The sequence below is a fragment of the Vidua macroura genome, chromosome 4, assembly GCF_024509145.1.
Source record: "Vidua macroura isolate BioBank_ID:100142 chromosome 4, ASM2450914v1, whole genome shotgun sequence".
Taxonomy (NCBI): domain Eukaryota; kingdom Metazoa; phylum Chordata; class Aves; order Passeriformes; family Viduidae; genus Vidua; species Vidua macroura.
In genome coordinates this window covers 8,840,615-8,858,946 of record NC_071574.1, presented here as the reverse complement: position 1 = coordinate 8,858,946, position 18,332 = coordinate 8,840,615, and the positions used below count along the sequence as shown (strand labels likewise).

General features: G+C 36.5%; 1 protein-coding gene across 1 annotated transcript in view; it reads left to right on the top strand.

The window, feature by feature from the left end:
- Positions 1-18,332, top strand: part of LRBA (LPS responsive beige-like anchor protein) — a 365,433-nt gene that overhangs the window by 226,938 nt on the left and 120,163 nt on the right. The gene's annotated exons all lie outside the window — the stretch shown is intronic.

Below are 18,332 nucleotides of genomic sequence, written 5' to 3'. Positions count from 1 at the left end.
GTATTTCTACAGAGAGAAACCTAGGAATATATTTTATGTGAATATGTGCAAAATGCAAGGACATTTATAAAATATGTAGTAAAATGCTAAGGACTCTTATTTATCCTCCTCTTAGAAGGCAAACAAAAACCCAAGGATAGTCACATCTTACTCAAAATGCATTAAAGATTAAGGAAGATTTTCAGAATATAGTATTGCATTCAAATTCTTCATATTGAAAAAGAGGCTGGCTGTGCTTATACTTCAAAAATTAGACCAAATGAGAAAATCAAGTAATTAATTTTTAATGCTTTAATACTATGATTTTGTCACTGTAACTGTTTTGATAAGAGGAATGTAATACACTCAAATGTAAAGTAAAAAATGTGTAAATATGAAAAAAGAGGAGAAAATAAATAGTATTCCAGGCATGGAAGGAATAAGGAAAAGAGCAGGTAATTCTTGACACTTCTTTAAATGCAAGGTCATAGCTCTAAAAATAAAAACATAAAGTTCTGAGTAGTGCATAGCACAGCTTAGGAAGTGTTTTTCCCTTACTTTGTTAGAAATATCTAATTACTTTAACTTAAATCCACTTCTTCGGATGATATAAATAAATCACTTACATGTTAGATATGCCCTCAACCCTGAAGTGAACTTTGATAGCAGTGATCTCGTTGAGTTACCTCATAACCATAATTTCTGTATTTATTTTAATTTTGCTCCAGTCATAAGAAGGAATGAGCTTTAGCGTGTTGGAGAGCAATTTTTGAAGAATGTGATTAGCTAATGTGGTTAAGATAGCCTTGGATAGCTAAAGCAGATCTGCAAGTGAGTATTTTGCTATGAATTACATATTATTATCTTTAAATACAGGGAGGGATGAGAAAGACAGAGGTGTCAGGTCACATCTTTGTGGGGATAGTACAGCATGGAAGTTTACTCTGAGATGAGTCCCTTGGAAAAGGCAGGCTGGCCTGGCCTTCAGGGCAGTGGGCACAAACCTGCTCAGAGGCTGCATGGAATAAATGGCATGATGGAGCTCCATGTGCTTCTGACACAGAAGGGATGGCAAAGCACCTTTTGGGGTGAGATTTTGTGCTGAGACACTGAACCAATTCATGGTGATATTCCCCAGATAGAGAGGGCTGCCTGCTGGCAACAGATACAGGAGTTCAATGTGTAAACTCTGATAAGGCTGACATGTAATTTGTGTTACAGTTTGATTGTTAATTGTATATAAAGCGGGAGCCTTCACAGATCTTTCACTGAGAGCCCTTAATTGGGAGAAGTAAACCCATGTCATTAAGAGTATATCCTTTAAGGAGAAGGAAGGTAACTTTTTTTAAATTAAGCATTTGCTTGATTTTGGTGCTTTTGGTTTTGAATGCTTCCTTTTAATATTGTGGAATTAGGCCAACAGTCTCAATTAGTTTTTTCACAAGACAAAATTTTTTTCCAAGTATAACATGTAAAACATCTCTCTTTTTTATTTTGTGCTTTTTCTCTAACAGTTAAGTATTTTGAAGAGTAATTAGAGTTAACTGTCTTCACAAAATCTGTCTACTGGGACATGTAACAAAAATATTTGAATAAATAGGATTTTGGCAATATTTGTAACTTTTCAGCAAATTACAGTCAAATCCAATTACTGCAGGTAGGAAACTGACGTGAAATTTGTTGTTAAAAATTTAGCTTTGGACCTAAGAATGCTCTTAGAATGAAATCATGGATGCTCTCTGCTTCTAGTATGAGAGAAGTTACCTACTTTGGTAGATGTAAGCATTTTGTGAAAGACATTGCAGAGGCATTTGCATTTGCCATTTATATTCTTTTTTTGTCACTAAAGAACACAGCAATGTGTATTGAAGTACACATTTTATTATATTAGATTTTGTCTCATTTGGGGTGTTTTTTATCCCAGAGACGTATAATCTTTGCAGTTGGATGATTCTTGGAAATTATTGTGAAGCAGAACTAACCAGCTGAATTGTTTCTTCTGCAGTGTATTCCTACAGCTGGCAAAGAGCAACTGTGCTGGAAAACACCTGTGCAGTGGCAATGACAAGATAATTTCAGAGGCACAAAAGCACACAGTGGTTCCTGAAACTGAGGGGAGGGTTCCACCACCCCATTAATGCCAGTGGGATCTGACACAGAAAGAATTGATTTGGGTCTGTTTAATCCTTTCTTCCAGCATCCTGGGCTGCATTTAAAAAGTTGTGGCCAGCAGATTGAGGGAGGTGAATCTCCCTGTCTGTTCTCCCCTTGTGAGACCTCACCTGGAGTACTGTGTCCAGGTCTGGAGTCCTCAGCACAGGAAAGATGTGAATCTTTGGGACCAGGTCCAGAGGAGGGCTGTGACAATGATCAGAGAGATGGAAGAAAACAGGCTGAGATTTGGGCCTGGAGAAGAGAATGTTCCAGGGAGACTTTAGAGCAGCCTTCCTGCACCTAATGGGGGATTAGAAAAGGAGGGAGAATGAGAAAATGAGGACCAATTTAAAATGATAAGAGGAAGGCTATAGATTAGATGCTAAGAAAAAATTCTTTACTCAGAGGATAGTGAGGCGCTTGAACAGGTTGCCCAGAGAAGTTGTAGATGCCCATCCTTAGAGGTGTTCAAGGCAAGGCTGGATGGGGCCCTGAGTAAATTGATCTAGCGGGTGGCATCCCTGCCAACAGTGGGGTTGGATGCAGGTCATCTTTAACCACAGAATGACAGAATATTTTAGGTTGGAAGGAACCTCCAAGATCACCAAATCCAACCTTTGACTGATCACCACTTTGTCAACTAGAGCATGGCACTGACTGCCATGTCCATAAAGGTGCTTTCCAACCCAAGGCATTCTGAGATTTACCTGAGGAGTCAAGTTAGGGAACTGACCTAACAGGAAATTACATTTTCTTGCATGGATTTTTTATGGGTGATTCCCTGAGCCAACTACCTCTGTGCCCATAGGAACATCAATGGCAGGAGAAAGAAGGCAGCAGGACCATACAGTTCAGCCATTCTCGTGGCTGCCACCTGCTGTGGAGCCATAGCCATAAACTCCACCCGCAGTCAAATGTTAACTGCTGGATTAGGATTTTTACTGAGATCCTTTAAATTGGTTGGAAACCTAAATGGAGTGTGTTGTGACAAGAATCACAAAAGTGGAGAGTTCAGTCCTTTCAGAGATAAATAAACTTGTTATCAAGAACAGTGTCCTTTGGGGAGAAAATGTCTGGTGTTAAAATAGAGTAAGATATATATATAGAGTATTGTCAACTGCCACTGATTTCTACTGCTGTTTTAATGTAATATTTTTGCGGGTTTTGTAAAAAAATGCACATATGTATTTATTGTTTTGGGAATGATCCTAATTACTCTTTTGGCAGTTTGACATCCTTCTGTATATGTTGGATGCAACATCATTTATACATTGTCTCTGGACTGCTTTTCAAACACAGATCCTAAAACCAAGGATTCCTACTCCAGAGAATACAAGCTCATTGAAATCTCAAATTGTGTCCTTATGTAGAAGTCAGTTGTTTCTTCTAACTTAATGCTGAAATGTTAAAATGCTCCATCCCATGTTCCTGGGCAAAAGTTGAGTCTTCTGCCACTTCCCAACCCACTCCTTGTAGTGCTCACAGGATAATAATCAGATATTACCAGTAATGACACTTCCCCCTTGAGAAAGGAAAGGCATTAGTGTGTAAATATTGAATTTTTACTGAGTCTGTGATAGCATGCAGAACTTCATTCCTGTAATCTTAGTGAAGGACTATATGATCTCTATGGCTGCAGGTGCACCACTGCTCTTTAAAAGCTGCCTTAATTATGCCTATTACATGTAAACCTTTTTCTTTTATGTCTTTGTATCTCTTGCATTTAAGCAACATGGTGCAGAGATGTTTTTTCTGCTTTGGAGAAAGTGTTCTGGACAGATAATACTTGGAAAGTAAGAGTTAATTTTTACTTCTTTAAAATTATGCCTCTTTTTTTTTACTTTCAGATTTTTCATTTTTAAGTATTTTCAGGTCTAGTGTTCCAGTCCTTGGCGCTGAAGTTTGAGCCTAGACATAACTAGTTAGTACTGTTAGAAAAGTCCTGATTAAAGGATTTTGATGAAGTAATTTAAATACTAGTTAGGTTAATTTCTTTTGTTGGCCTGTGTTTGTTGCTTCTTAGCATTATGGAGTTTGGAAATCATCATACAAGCACTATCATTCATCTAAATATTGTAGCCAGATTTTTTGAAATTTGCTTTTCGAGACATTCTAATATTAATTTTCTGAAGTATTTGGAAAGCTGCATAATGTTTTAATTTATTTTGTTTGTTTTATTTTTTATTTATTGCCAAATGTCATGTTCATAAAATGCAAAATCATACAATGTAGTGTCTCTGGAAATTCTCTTGGCATATTCCATGTAAATTGCTTTAAACAACTCTATCTGATTGCCCTTCGCAAAAAGAATGGAATAATTATTATCCTGAATTCCAGCAATATACACAGGTTTGCTGGAGAGAGGAGTAGATAAAGCATATGTTTACATGACTTCCACAATAAATGATCTCTCTATATAGTTTGCAAATAGCAATTATAATTTCATGTTAATAAGATGCAGGAAAACATGCTGAAGGAACAGTGCTTTGCTGCTTTTGTCAGAGTTTCATCAAACTGATTTTGTCAGCACTGGAGCATAACCCTTGCCACATCAGTTTGAGTGCTCGTTAGGCAGCCGATTTGTCTGAATCCTCATTAATTTGATTAACTCATTTACTTATGGATGATGACATGTTATGTGGTACAGGAATGGTGGTTAGAGAATGGAATCAAGACTTTCGTTGACTTTGTTAGTGTTCAGTTGTTCATTTGTTTCTGCAATAAACTGCTGCATTTGAGCACTAAAGTAACAGTAATTTACATTTTGCAGAAGTGTGGCATCAGCTGAAGGGTTGAACTTAGATTGTGTATAAACTTGCACCTCTGTCAGTCAACTACAGACAGCAGTTTAGGAGCTTCCTAGGTTTATAGCCTACTCCAATTCCCTCTTCGTTTCACTTGGGTACTAGACCTTCTCATAAGAACCTGAACAGCTCTCTCAAACATCTGGTTTAATGTAAATTAAATAACAAAAGGGAAACAAGTAGAAAACATCCTCAGTTAACACATTCAGAAGAGGGAGATGTTGTTAAGCAGGGATACTTAAAGCACTTTTCTGAAAGATAGGTTTCAGAAAAATGATCAAAATGTAAAAAAGAAATTGGTCAATGATTAAGATCAAATTCTGTGTATTCACAGTTTAGCAATTTGTATTTTTACAGTTTGATATGCCTCTAATATTTTAAGGTGGTGACTCTGAAGGTTTTGGATTCCAGCCACTATTTTGGTGGTCATATGTGAAACTGGAAAGGAAAATTTAAGCATGCAGGGTTTAACAAATAATAAAGTATTTTGTTTGAATTCAGTGACTCTGAATTTGAATGGATGGCAAGCATATTAACTCATCTGTATAATTTTGAGTTGAGATCAAATTCAATTTGGGATAGCTCAAGAAACAGTCGCGTATTTCGAACTTTGTGAAGATGAAGAAGCCTGAATTCTTGAGCAGCCAAATAATTTATTTTGGTGAGAATTGCATTTGCAATTCCAGGGCTGAATGTGCCATGAACACAGAGTGGTGTGAAGATTCCCTATGCTGTGGTGAAGCAGAATGCTTTTTATATTACTGGAGTGCAAAACAAACCTCATCCTGGGCTGTGGCAGTATTGGAGAACCAAAGTTTGCAAACACAGGCCAGAAATTTTTCTCTCTAAATGCAGGACCAGAAGCAACAGTTGGCTCCAAGTTGGCCAAACTACGAGAAAATAAAACCCAATATGCTTTCAAAGATGAAGAAGCAACTTGCAAAATTTCAATGAAACTAGCAACTATGTATAGTAGTGAGTCAGACTAGAACCACCCATCTCCTTCACCCCTGCATTATTGTCCCTGCCCTAGGTGACTTTCTATCTGAATACCTGTTGAACTCCAGCCTTACCCTCATAGTCCTTGGAAAAAGGAGGGATTGGGGTAGCAGTAGAAAGTGACTGGGGATCAATAAGATGAGGTGCAATGTTTGCAGGGCAGCCACCTGCAAAAATCCTTGTAAAAATGCAGGTTGAATGGAAGTTGGTAGAGCAGGAGAGAGGAAATAATGTTGGAATTGTTTTGGAAATAAGGCAAACTTTTAATGGACAAGAGAGTTGGGGAAAAAAGGTAGGCCATTGAAGGAACTATAGAAGTGATTTTTTAACTTACTGTTAGTTAACTAGAGCTTTGCTTCAGACTACTAAGGAGTAGTCATTACTTCGTTTTAAAAAATCATTAGCGTGCATTTATATATACACTGTAACACTAACTATTGTAAGCTTTTGGTAATAAAAAATACTGTTTCCTGTTCAATCTTCTTGGCCTGAAGTTAGGATTGATGATGTTCTTAGGCTTCTTCTAAGTTTAATACTAAGTTAACAATAAATTTCTTTAGAATTGAAATGAGATCAAGCATGGGCTGTCATTGTCACAATTGCAGAATATTTATGGTTGTATTTGTTTATTTGGATATGCAGTTTTACTGAGTCAGTCGGACCAGTCTTGTTTCATTGAGAAGGTGAACAAAGTGCAGGAGATCTTGCATCCTTTCTGTAAATGAGATTACTGTCACTGAATTAAATAGAGCTATAATTTCACCCACCCTTTTATATTTTTTGGTGAGGAAACAGCTCCAAACACATCGTATTGGGGAACTTCTTTATACTAGATGGGCTCTTTTAGAAATGACATTTGTTTTAGTTTACTAATATATGCCTGTATTTGGAATGATGGGGAGAGTTTACAGAAACAAGTCCTTTGACTCTTACTTCAATTCCCTAGAATCTTATCATAGAATATTTGCAAAGTGCATATGGAACACAGATAATATTCAAACAGGAGGCTGGTGATCAGAGTTGAATTACTGGGTTCTAAATTTTTCTACAACCACCTCTTTTCCTCCTTCACATGCTCTGACAGTTACAGACTGTTTCTCTAATAGGGCTTGCATTTGAAGATAAGCCTGCATGTAAACAAATTAACTTTTCTTAAATGGAGAGCCATTTCATCTGCAATAATATACCAATTCATAAACTATCAGAAGCATATTTTTAAAAAAAGAAAAAGATAAATGACCCATTGTATAACACTTAGTATTAGGCAGACTAGATGTCCCTGTGTTCTGGGAGATAAGGCTCTTGTATTATTACACCCTAATAAAATGAGTTAATGTTTTAGTATCAGAGATAAAAGGACAGTTGGATATATTTAATAACCAAACTGAGAAACACTTAATTTTAGTTGTCTGTAGCAATATAACACAAATTCCCCTGTAAAACAAATTGCACTTTTGGAATATACTTTAATGTGCATTCGACAAAGGAGAAAATGAGGTGATTGAAGTTCAATTTGTAGCATGTTATTAACCATTTCCGCTTGACTAGATGCGTAAAAGGATAATGGATGAGGGTTTTATTATTGCCTTTCTGCTAAAATGAAGTGGTGTAAAAGATAAGGTGATGAGATTAATGAACATAAGGAAAAGGCGTAATCAATCAAACTCCAACAGGGTGATGAGATGACAGTACTTAAGATTTGCAAGGATACATGTTTTTAAAAGTGGATTTTATCAATGTGGACATTTTGTTTGGGTGGAATGCTAAGAAGAAGATAGTTGCCAATTTCAGTTATTTTTTGGTGGGTTCAATTACTACAGTATGTTTGAATCATCAACAATTAATGTAACAAATTAAAGTTGTTAAGTCTTTTGTTAAATTTAAAATTCATATTGAAATCCCCTATATGCTTATTAAAGGAGGATAAGCAAGGAAGGATGTTTTGTCAAGCAGGAAGGATGTTTTATTGATCAGTTTATCAATTCTTCACTGGTGGAACACTCCTAGATGTGTCTGGATGAGTTATTTTTAGTCTGTACTGCCGCCTCAAGTTTTGCATCCAAGTCATTTCAGCATTTCAGTCACTGGCTTTCATGTGCTCAAGGAAGAGTGAGAAATGCTTTCCTTGCCCTGTAATAAGTTCTCAAACATGAAACTCCAACAGATTTCAACTTCCAACTCCTCAAATAGAAAATTGATTATCTTGTAGTGATAAATCTACTAAAGTTTCTAGCAGTAAATGTGTTCCTCTTTGTAGGGTAAGATATTTTATGCTTAAGATCTCAAATCTTCTTTCCTCTAACACATATCTTAAAATTGTTACCCACTTGAATATCTATAATGCTAACATGTTATGGGAAGAATTGATTACAGTTGTTTGTACTTGTTAGTACTTGTAAGTACTAAAGCTAGAGAAAACCCTAAATGTAGATCTACTGCCTTAAAATAAATTTTTAATTCTTTTTTTTTAAAAGAAAAGAAGAACATTGAGTTCCGCACCAAAAAACACTTAAGAACTGCAAACACCACTGGAAAATCAAATTTTCTAATGCCTTCAGTTTCCTTCTCCTTTTAAAAAACTGTACATCTTTTTCAAAATGTGGAGCTGACTAGGAGGGGAGCTACTATCCAGTTAGGGTCTTTTCCATATTCGAAAAAAGATTTAAAAAGGGCTCCCACATAATTCTTTAAATTGTGGTGAATTTATTTGATAAAAGTTACCTATTAAAAGGCTGCCTTAAGTTACTTTAGTAAATGAAACACGCACAAGCAGGATAAATTGATGTATTTTTGCAAGGAATTTCATTCTTGGCAGCACTTAGGCCAGGATGGATAGGATATTGCTATAGGGTTAGATTTTTCTAAAGATAAGCAGTTGAAAATACTTTTCCCTCTTGACTTCAGCATTTATGAAACACTGTTAGGTACTGGCTGGAAAGTGGGGCTTTGTCAATACTCCCACATTAGACTTGACTTTTTCTGGCTCTTCGGACAACTTTCAGTTTTGCAAAACAGCATCGTGGGTTTGAAAGATAAATGCATAACACAGCCCAGATTAAAATTCTTCACAAGAGCTAATATTTTCACATAGACTTACTGCCCTCTCTCCTCCTGTCATCTGCAGAATTCTTTGATAGACTTATTTTTTATTGGGCCCTCAGGAGTAGCAAGTTTTAGATTTAATACCCCAGGGGGAATGGCAAGGCAAATCATGTTGTTGGATCAATTGTTCAGCTATCCCCAGACTGCTGTCTGTGTATCTGTTACACTTGAATCACATTTTCAAGCCTTTCTTATCCATCATTTGGACTAGAAATGCAGTTTAATTTTCTATTGCATTTTTAAGCTGAAATAAGGGTTATGTTCTTGTTCTGTTACCCCAGAATCATAGATGTAATTGTAGACTTCACATTAGCTGTGCCCCTGGCTTGCTTAATCTTGGGAAAGGGTCTTTTCTTGTAGGAGTGCTTTAAAGCTGAATTTATATTACTTTAGCTTAGCATGTACTAAGATGAGTATCAGCAGTTGTTGTATAAAACCTCCTCTTCACATGGTGGTTTTTTTTTTACTTTAAAAACATGGGCTAAGTTTTAATTGGACACATTATTTCTATGGGTGATCTTAAGGGGTTTTCCCTTGCAGTCACAGGCCATAACAAAACCTTGGTCAGTGATTGATTTCAGTCAGTTCTTTCTTCTGAGAAATTAATCTACTTTTACAGGAATATAAGACAAATGTAAGAATAGAGATACAAAATATGAAGTATACTCATGTGGGACTTAGTTACAAAAAGGAGCACACAGGCGACGTCTCCGTTGATAACTAAGAACAATTCCTCTATTTTGTCATCATATCTGTATCTGGCTTTGGTTTATGGTAAATGAACTTGCAGTGAGTGGAGAAGGGCTTGAGCAGTGAAGGGTTTTATAGCAGTTCTGTACTATCTTCTTTCCCAGATTCTGAGGGCAAGAGGGAAAATTTGTTCAGTATTATATACAGTCCTGGGCATCCCAAATGAGGCAAATGTATGTCAGCCCCTGCAGCTGCCCCACTTTACTTGAAGGGGATTTGGTTCCTGCAGCACTTGGGAGTCTCTGCAGCACAAAGGTGGCATTGAGCCATTTTTGCATCCACACCCCTTTGCAAGGGGCACCTTGTGTGCCACATCTCTCATGAAACACAGCCCAGAATCTTCTAATGTGAACGGCTGGCGTGGCAGCTCTGGAGTCTGACTTTTCTCCTTGCCTTCAAGAGGCACATCTGTTCTTCGATGCATGGGCTTGCTTCCCATTAATGAGCTGATCAGATGCAGTGTTTCTTGATGACTGGTATTCTAGCTTCCTGCCAGATGTGTGGGGGAGTTTTTGTTTTTGTTTTGTTTCTGATGAAAGGATATGAAGGTCAGCTTACAGGTCACTGATTAAAAAAAAAAATCCTTTTTTGGCATTGAAACTTATTTTTTCATTGCCCATTTGCTTTCTGTTCCTCCTTCTGCAAGATCAGATGGAAACAGCAGACACTGGATAGCTGCCAGTGTTGCAGGTGTAGTGATTCCTTCTTGGTTGTAGTTGCTGCTTCTACTTGCACATGTTCTGACTGGAGAGACCTTTGCTGGATACATGGAGAAGCAGCCCATGGGAGAAGTCATATCCTGAAAGTGGTGAAATAGGCAGGTGCAGGGCACCAATGGAAATCTGACATGACTATTCTCATTTGCTGTTCCAAATACAAATTTGAAGAGACATTTATAGCAAACATGAGCCTTGTTTTTTTAAAACAGAGGCTTTCCAGGCCAGTAATCACAGTACCAGCCTGACAGAGCTCAAGAAGAAGTGTTTGGACAACACTCTTGGGCACAGAGTGTGACTCTTGAGCATATCCTGTGCAGGGCTGGGAATTGGACTTCAGAGGTTCTTGTGGGTCTCCTCCAATTCAGGATATTCTCTGATTAAAAAAAAAAAATTCAATGTCTAAATATCTTTAAGAAACAGCAAAACAAAGATGGCTCCTGCATTGTTTTCTGTGCCCTGCCTTTGAGATGCTTGCTCCATACACAGTAAGTAATACTGCTGTGGATATGAGCTGCTGTAAGTCTGGCAATTGTCCTAATTTTCGAACTCTGTACATGTTATAGATCAACCAATAGTCTGATAAGGACTATCCTCCAAGACTTTTCTGCACTAGGAATTTTATAAAAGGAGAGAGACCAACCAGACTTTAAACTTAAAAACCTTTAAAACTAAAGAAAAACCCGAATCTACAACCTTTTTGTCATTATATAAAAAAAATCTCTGCTTGATTCCTTTTCATTATTTTTCCATTTCCATCTTTGAACAAGGGAAAACTTTTTAGGGCTTGTTTTGACTTTTAGGGCTTTTTTTTAGTTGCAGTAGTGTTACAACATCATCACATGGTTTTGAGCCACTAGTCCTGTGTTGTCTTATTTCTACTAGGAAACTCTCTGTATGATTTATATTTTCAAAATATGGCTCATGGTCATACTTTTCATCTCAAAAACATACTTTTTTTTTTTTTTCTTATTGGGAATACCAGATTCTAGGGAGTGTGCTAAAAGCTTTTGAGGTTAAGATTTAAAAGATTTCATATTTTATAACCTCCTTTCCAATAATAAAACATTTCCATAATGAATTCAATCTGAATTTATATTTCCTTTTTTTATTAGCTCACAAGGAGACAGGAAGACAAATTAATTGATCAGTTTTTTCAGAGTGACAATTTGGAACATCTAAAGCTTCCTGTTTTCTGTCTTTTAGTTTTCTGCATTAATAAACTTGAAGGTGAGCTAACTAACTAGGTAGCAACAGTTGTGGTGCTACAAAGTTATGCACCAAAATAGGAGAGCTGTGAAGGACTTTTTGAAGACATCTAGACACCTGCTTCTCAGCTGGATAGATAAAATGATGGCAAAGGGATTTTTCCCACCTAGTTTTCCAAAATTCTGTCTCACACTGGGTAATGATCATGGAATGCACCACTGCACCATTCATTACTACAAAGTCTTAATACTGATAATTCTTCATTTCAGCATTTTTGATGCAAATTCCACTATTTAGTATCATCAGCTTCTTTTGACAGCTTCTACACATTGAGAAATCACTTCATGGAATTCTGCTCACTGATGCTTAAGCTCTTTTCTTGAGCTTTTGCCTGTAATGTTATTTTTTCAATGTATAACAAATGAAATCAAAACAAGCTTTTTTTAGTATTTGCACTGTGTCTGTTTAACTGATGGAATTCATTGACACATGAAATCATGAAGTTGCATGATTTAATGCAGTCCAAAAAGACTAGGCTGAGTTATTTCTAAATGATTGAAAGATTCTTGGCTATGATTTGTTGTCTGTGTCATTTTACATACCAGGTATATGAAGTCTGTATATGTATGAACATCAGTACTGTAACAAATAGCAAAAACAGGTAACCCTGGGAGAGGAAAAATGTTGCTCTTCTCCAGGTGATGTAAACATCTATATGAGCCTTTTGTATCTACCTCCTGAGGAGCAGATCCAACTAGCTCTTAAAACAGAATGTAACTAAATCAAGATATCAGTCGACTCCTACAAGAATCTGTGAATTCCTGCAATTCTGGCTCCTTTTTTTATCATTAATAAGCCTGCTGTCGTATTTTGCAAAGAAAGTAATAACTTTATGTCCTTAACCTTGCAGGGCTTGGACAGTCAGCCTAACCTATATTAATTTTCTTCTTTTTGAACTTCCACTATCTGAGGCTGCATAATTTGCCTTGCATAATTGCCTTTAGAAATCAGAAGTTCCTGTTCTTTGGGTTAATTAAATGTTTTCTGATAGTGGTAATGAACTCCTGCTCTCTAAAACCCAGCAGGGGTAATCAAAAAGGAAAAAAAAAATGTTTATGAGACTCATTTGAAGGAAGTAAGAGAGTTGGTACTAAATTTGCTAACATTGTATGCAGATATATATGAGGTGTTTAGAACCACGTACTCAAATCAGAAAAGTTCTGAAATACAGGCTCCCTCAGTAATTTTATTTCCAAGTTAGATTGGGATAATCAGGAAGAAGGTTACCCATAGTTAGTAGAAGACCACTTTCAGAAAATTTAGGTTGCATGCCTTTTTTCACACTGAAATATAGCTTAAGTGACAGGATAAAGGGAGAATATAGAGTTGTGCATTCCTCTATTTTAATAATCTATTTGTCATGCCATCATATATGTACCGATCTGTGGTCTGAGACAGTTAGTCTTTATTCTTATTATTCCTCTTATTTCCAAGCACATGGTGTTTCTTTTTTCATTGTGTAGAGAGAAATTATTTCAAAACTGAATAGATCTAGAAACAGAACTAAAGCTTAATAAAAGATTAAACTATTTACAGGTTCTGAGGCCTTGAGGTATTTTAGGCTAATATAAACAACATAATGTGGAATAGGAATTTCAGTTTGTGGTAAATCTGTCTGTCCCCAGCAGCTTCAGATAAAATAATTCTATCCTTCTTGAGCACATCAATTTGCTAGTCGGTGGTTCATGTATCAAAGAGCATTCTGTGAAAATATCAATATCATTGGTTAATATAAATGAAATTAATTTTTAAAGCTGGGCTAAAGGTTGACATCTGAAAAATTGCATTACTTTGCAGAAGAGAAATTTCTGTCTTCCAGTGAAATTTCAGGTCATAAGGGCAAGTAATTTTCACAATCTTCAATGGGAACCAGTGAAATATGAACTTCATTGTCACCTAGCCCCAAAGCGATAAGATAAAATGAGCTGATACATCATTTGCTGTGGTTTTATCATCTCCTTCAGTAATTGGAAGAGAAAACATAAGAGTTCTTTACCACCCCCCTCCCCAGTCCCTTCACCACCCACACCCAGGCATAAGCCATTTTGCTCTGATCAATACAAAGGTCACTGAGTATTTATTTATTTATTTAAATTTTTTTTGCTGGGTGAAACTGTCTAGTGGAACATTAAAGTAATGAATATGTTTAATTGAGTTTGTCACCCATGAAAATGCTGAACAGGATTGTGTAACAGACTGTGCATGCTCACAGGGGGACTGGTTGGGAGGCTGCAACTCATTGCCTGTGGATTTCAGTGGCTGATTTTGTAAATATCTGAGATTTAAAGCAAACATCTTATTTATTGCTTCTTTGAGAAATCTAAAATAAGCCAATAAACAACTCTGATTTATTGAAGAGCATGTTGATATTTAAGATTTTTAATAGTCTGATCTAATTCCCTGTTAATTCAGTTGTACTTATATGTATTTAAACAAAGAGCAGAGTCAGACTCTTTCCTTGTGAATCCTGCAGCCAGGAACTAAATAATACCTGGACAGTAGAAGCAAGGGTCCTCAGATGCAAGGCTGAGGTTAAGGTAGAAATCCAGGTTTCTTGTGAACTGAGTATCAGATTTTGTAGCCTCTTGAGTGCTGTAATTTTGCCTTCTTGAGTAAAAATTACTCCAAATGACCTAGAATGTATTTATAAATTTTATCTCTCAACTGTAATCAAATTAGAATGTAAATTAGATGCTCTATATTTTTATTCAGTGCTTTGTTGGGTTTTTTCTTTGTCTTGCATTATAACTTATTTAAAATTAGACAAATGTGCATCAGCTTTTTAAATAAGCTATTTAGCTTTTATTTTACTCATGGCAGTTAAGTTGGCTGGCATATTAAAGTAATATAATTATTCAATTACTGTTTCAGTTCTATAACCCATTTTCAGACTTAATTACTTCTAGCCTATTCACATTTTCAAGATCAATAGTACTTTTCTCTAAAATAAAATAAAATATACGAGAGCTGATTGGCTTGCTTAACAGGTAAAGCAAACTGTTCATTTAGTCTTTAGTAAAATATTACTTTCCTAATTCAGCAGGCAGCTGTAGTGATGGGGGTGGTTTTGTAACTATTGCATGAACAATAGACATTATGATCAGTAATCAAGGAGGGTTTTGAAGGAAAGGTAGAATGGGGCATTTATATTAAAAAGTGAAAAATGACAGAATAGCTTCCAAGTAAATGAATTTTTTTTTTTTTTTTTGTTGGGAAATTAGCAGATATATGACTGTAAATCATGAGCAATTATTTATGTATGATCTTAATTTGTGGTCAACACTGCGCTACCTGAGTTTTCATGCAACTCTGATTTCAGAGTCTTCTCCAAGCAGAATTTGAATCTGGCTATTCTTTACTCACTAATTTCTTAGGGAGTTTCTGACAGCTGTGCAGTGTTGGGGCTATCAGCATGAGTACAGAGACTGAGTACAGGTTTAGTCCTTCATTTCTAATACTTGAAGTATAGAAGGGACTTCATTCAAAGAGGAAAGTAATTTTGTGGTTTTAGTAATGTTGTCATGATGCCTGTTCATCTGGTGTTGCCAAAGTCTAATTACAGAACAGTTTGTCTGATGAGATTTTTGAAACTGTAGAACTTTACAGTTGCCTCATTTGTTTATGTGTTTTTAAATGAAATGGTAAACAGTATAAATTGTCTTTTCTCCTATAAGGTGCTGTATCTTTTGAAACAAATGAAATGTGCAGTAGATTGAACTTCCATCTGGTGTGTTGAATCAACTGCAGTTCTGTAAATACTTTCTCACATGGGGAAGGCAGTACTCTTTCTGCAGATTATATTAGACTGTACACTCTCATTAGTCTCTGCTCCACAACTTCTTCCAAAACTGGTGGTGACAAAAGGAGGAAATGAGTTGGTTTTAACCTCAAAATATTGTACAATGGTATGAAGATGATAGCTGTTCTTAAATTCTGAAGTGGAACTCTGTGTTGTGTGGCTTATGGGTGAAAACAGGCAAATGCAAAAATAGTTCTTGAAAGTTGTAGTTCTGATGTCAGAAGTGATTTTAAAAATTAAAAATTTTGTTTGCCAGAATAAAACCGCTGAATTTAATTTGAAGAACGAGCCAGTTTCTGCAACTAGGAGTTTTTAACAATATTTTCTAAGGAGTGAAAGGTTGCACTGGATTTTCATAAGGAACACTTAGCAATACACATGAAAGAAATGTGTTTGTCTCCTGGACCTTTCATCCGCTCTAGGTGGAGCGATGAGCGGGAGCGCGGCAGTGCTGTGGCTGCCATGGCAACTGGTTCACTGGCGGGCTAGACCTCTGTCTAGGGTGCTGTCAGTGCTCCCGGAGTTTCAGAGAGCACAGTGTCCCAAAGAAGGGCTGCTCCAACCTAATCCAGTTTTAATTGAACTCCAGAGACTTTGAAGTGAGGCCGCAGAGCAGGCAGAGCCTTCTCCAGCCGGGAATGAAGGCCCTGCTCAGCCGGGCCTCAGCTGCTCGTGTCTCCTGATCAGTTTTGTTAATGAGTGCGCCAGAGGATGGTTCCAGCAGTGGCTGTGGTGTTTCTGGGGTGCAGGTCCAGTTCCTGCTGTAAATCCTCTCCCTCTGAATTCAGTTACTTCATCTACTCCATTGGCTCTACGAGGTGCACAATGCAACCTCTGCTCTTTTCAAGCTGGCGCTTTTCCTTCCAGTTTTCAGGAGGTTGCAAGCAGGAAGCTCTGGGCCTTGTGCGGGGTTCACAGTCTCACACTCACAGAAAATGCTCACTTCACAGGGTAAAAGGAATAATTATTTAGAGTGCTGGTTTTACTCACACTATCCACATAGTAAATGTTTGAATTTCCCATGCACAGACCCATGGGGACAAACAGGCTGTTGGGTTTTAATTGTGGAAAAGTGGAGGTTACCACATTGCTGTCTGCCTCAAAAAAAAAAAAAAAAAAAAAATCAATCATTGCAATTAGAAGCTCCAATTTCAAGATCATAAGATGGATGAATACCAGCAAAAAGTACTAAGAGATTTCTGTGCACGAGCACTGCAACTTTGTCTCCTTTGTTACCTCTTTTGGTGTTGTATTCTTAGAGGATATTTATGTGCATGTGACAAAAACCAACCTCAGTGGTTCTGAATAGCACCACAGAATTATACAATTCTGCCAATTAGTGTGGATGGGTTATGGGTGTACTATGGAAGTGTCAGTGTTGCCCAAATCTATTAGTTCCCCAGTTCCAGAAATGTTTAGCAACCTTTGACAATCTCTGGTTCTTTCATCACATTTCTAGAATTTTGTACTGGAATAATTACAGTTTTTTCCTTCTCTTTCTCTGTGTGTGTGTGTTTGCGTGTTTGCTGCGAAAGAAGTTGGCACTTGTATTGAGGCAAAGATGATTTGCTTTGTATGTTCTGATTTGTGCTTTTGATTTGCCAGTCTTGTTTGCTTTTAATTCACAAAGCTGGTACAATATTTTATGCTGTATTGTGTAGTGCTTTTATAATAGTGCATCTGCTCTCTGTGCTACAAAAATGCAGGTTTTATTTGTCAATATATGCTACATGCAAAGCAAAATCCTCCTTTGTTAAAAACCTGTAAACAAATGATTGGTTTAATTAACAGTCTTTGTTATGTTAAGGACGTGAATTTCATTTTTTTTATACACAATGTATTGCTCAAGTGAAATTGTGGTAAGAGTGATGTTAACAAGGATTGCGTATGAGTCTCTTTTTCTATGATGGTTTTCTATTAAGTGCTTTTGTGTTTGCTGAAATTGACAAATCTCAGATTTTCCTTCTCCTTATAGTTTTTTAATCTGAGGTAGAGAAGTGTTCAGTCTCTCTCTCCCTTAACACTTACATAATTAAGCTTTGAAACGAAAAGGAAAAAGTGAAGCAACAAAGAAACAAAGTGGCTGAGGACTGAAAATGGAATTAGTTTGAATTGTGAAGGCAGACTAAGCATCTGTGTCTGTCAGATGGGATGACAGGAATTGTAACAAGTTACTTTGACAACCGCTTACTCCATAGAGAGATTATGCTGAGTTCATTTGCAGGTTTGTGTTTAACCTTAGCTGACAAAATGATACTTAACCTCTTATACAGCCAACCTTTCTAGTTCCAGAATTAATGAATGCTGCCTTAACGATAAACCTAAGGAACATTTTTTTTCTTTAAAGACATTTTTTTCTTGCTTATTTGTTACAGGTCTGTTATTACAATGCTGAAGGGAGTGCAGATACATCTAATGCTACTAGATATACATTTCTGAATATGGTTTTATTCTTTGCTGAAATGTTGAACATTTAATAATGTTTTGGAAACTCTGAAACTGTTTTTCTGAAACAGGAAAAATAGACAGTTGTCTTTAAATGAAAAAATTAAGCAAATGTTTAAAATATTTGGCATAAGTAATTGAATTCAGGAGTACAAGAAATGTATTAGAGATTCATAGCATGATTTGAAATTTGAGCATATTTTAATGTTGCTGCAGGTTTTGCATGTAATTAGTAGAATCCATGTTTGTGGATCAAAGAGTTTCTCTTTTCCAAGGTATTACTAGTCCAGTTAACATATTTAAAACATCCTTTCT